We start from the raw sequence: 2,704 nt of genomic DNA, 5'->3' as shown, positions 1-2,704 counted from the left end.
CCCAGAAAGGATTGGACTTCATTCTGCAACAGAAAAAACACAACAAAAAGCGAAATCAATGGATTATATAAAGAACATTAAAGTGAATGAAAAAATGTTGTTTTGTCACTAGATACTAGTACTGCCCTTATACTATAGAAAGCTGGAGTTCAACGGTTGTCTTTAGGTTCTGGGAAACAATCTGATAGGCAGGTGAGGTTCTATTGGTACCGCTGCCCTTCTCTGTGTTGGAAGTGATGCACTGAACAGCCGAGGACCTCAGGCAGGGAACAGCAGCATCCACAGGTGATGAGGAGAGGAAGGGAGGTTCTTTAAGGTTCTGCATCATCCAATTAGTAAATATAATGTCATTTTGTTTTTATTATTATTATTTAAAGGCTTCTCCTTGAAGCTGAAGATCAAGTTGCCGTTGTTTTTTGTTGTTGTTTTTTTTTCTCATACTAAGCCAATAGAGCATCAATATATCAGTAACATTTGTTATTCCAGTTCTCCTCTTAATAATAGCTAAAGAAATGCTTAAATTAAGTAGCACATTTCAACCTTCAAAAATAACTTTGCTTGTTTTAAGTGTTGGCATATTCATAGGATCAGACAAAATCAGAAACGAAACAAAAAATCATGTAAAAGATCAGATTATGAAATGAATGTGCAAAACTGCCCATTTTATCAAAGAAATATCATTTGAAATGTATATAAGATTTATCCCTAATAGAAACTTTACCAGAAATCTTAAACCATACATAAATGTTTTGCTTTTGTTCTTTAATTAACTTCAATCAAATAGTCCTCATTTAACAAGAAGTAAACCGCTATACTAAAGGCCTGTAAAGTATCATCGATAGTGTGAAAAGTTTGATACGTGTTGAATTAAGATCCCTTGTAATATGTTGCATTCATGTAATAAAAGACGAACTTATTTTGTCTCAGACCAAAAACTGTAGATTAAGATTATTAGAAATGTTTAGGCATTGGATCAACAATTACACATAGGACTAGATTCTTTTTTTATTCTGTCAATCTGTTGGACCCGCTTTAAGCGGTTCCATAATTGCTAATTTGTAAATCCCAATTTAGACCAATTTTTATGTGAATCCTCATATTTTCTTCCCATTTTAAACCCTCAAAGAATGATTAGCCTGTTTGTTTTTTTTACAAGAATAAAGTTAACCCTGTCACTCCATATTTGACTGACTTATTTTATTCTGATCATGATTTTAAATCCCATAAGTTCAACAATTTTAACCTTTGAACAATTTGTTCTCTTGAATCCCCTCTATGGAATGTTTACTTAACTGAATTACCCTCCTTTGTAGTGTTGATCATATTTATCAATGTTTTTTGGCAGTTTTGGGGAGAAATTTGATACAACTAGATTTATTAAATTAAAGGTTTAGGTTAGACCTTTCTGCATGACTTGGTTAAACAAATAATTTTTAATTATAGCAAGAGAGAAGCAGCAATCAAACAATTTAAACTCTATTTTGTAGAAATCTGTTTGACACATGACATTGTTAATTTTAATGTATTCAGTTCAGAATATTCAGTACTACTTTAGAAACTCATTCGATTAATTAAAACATTTGTGAATTTTGATTTAACCTCTTTTATATTTTGCTGAGGCCCAAAACTGAAAAATTTCTCAATGTCTTAGATTAACTCAGAATTTGCTTGAATAGAGTAATTCCATGCATCTCCCCCTGTTTCTGTATTGAAACACTGTTTAGTGTTTCGGTACAGAGACTCCTAAGAAACCCACGAAAATCATTTAGCCCAAATTTTCTTTCATTGCTAACTGGAACAGTTGGATGTAATTTAACCAGGGTGTTTACACCTCAGTGAAAGAATTTAATAGTTGATTGAAAATATGTGCAGTAAACTCATAATTTGGTTGAGTAATTTTCCGAAGAGTAGATTTTCCTAAGATTTGAAATGGATTCCAAATAAATTTAAGTCATAACTTGAAATAATAGTCCTTATATTTGTAGCCACTATAATTTTAGCCAACTAGAACTTAGACCAAGTGTGGTTGGATGTGCTTTTGTAAATCAGGAAATTAACAATTTTACCAACTTTTATCCTGTTTCAGTTGTTGTCCTGCTGGAGGAGAGAAACATATTAGCCAGATGTTGGACAATCAGAGTTATAATCATTCAGGCAAACAAAATATTTCTGTAAACTGCAGAGAGTTTTAACACCCTGCTGCACCGTTAAACTTATTCTGGGGGTCAAATAGCAGAGGTCAGAGTGCAAAGGCAGTAGACCATGAATTTTGCTGTAAATAAACTCAGGTGAGAAAAAGTGGCATCACACAATTCAAAAATTCTAGAAAAACCATTAAGAGCTACAAGGTTTTGTTGGCAGCCATTTTGTCTCCAACCTGTAGACTGAGGGAAATCCCAGGACCAACAATGGCAACAGACAGGACCGCCTCTGAGTCTCAGTCCGACTTTACATGTGATGTTCCATTTGCCCCATCAGAAACTGACCAGGGCAGCATCCAGTCCTGCTGTGCAGAAAAATCTGGACAAAGTATGTGGCCCCCCTTGTGTGGGAGAGGGAGAGACGGAGAGATACAGCAGATGAATCATTGTTTTCAAACCTCCGTCTCACATCAGGCAGAAGCCGTTGGTCTTTTCTGCCATAGGAGACCCTCAGAAATGATGCCTGGGTCTCGTCCTCTAGCCAGGTGTTTCCTCAGAGATCA

At 35.0% G+C, this 2,704-nt stretch overlaps 1 long non-coding RNA gene across 1 annotated transcript; it reads right to left on the bottom strand.

Annotated features, from left to right (window-relative positions):
* Positions 1-2,126: 2,126 nt before the first annotated feature.
* On the bottom strand, positions 2,127-2,698 carry LOC107835478 (uncharacterized). The gene is made up of 2 exons (XR_001661287.1): positions 2,611-2,698; positions 2,127-2,272 (listed from the first exon to the last, which is right to left on the bottom strand). It is a non-coding gene; the product is annotated as an uncharacterized LOC107835478 (long non-coding RNA).
* Positions 2,699-2,704: the final 6 nt, after the last annotated feature.

This window comes from Poecilia formosa, unplaced genomic scaffold, assembly GCF_000485575.1.
Source record: "Poecilia formosa unplaced genomic scaffold, Poecilia_formosa-5.1.2 Scaffold2910, whole genome shotgun sequence".
Lineage (NCBI taxonomy): Eukaryota > Metazoa > Chordata > Actinopteri > Cyprinodontiformes > Poeciliidae > Poecilia > Poecilia formosa.
The sequence above is the reverse complement of the archived record's forward strand: the minus strand, read 5'-3'. Positions and strand labels throughout refer to the sequence as shown.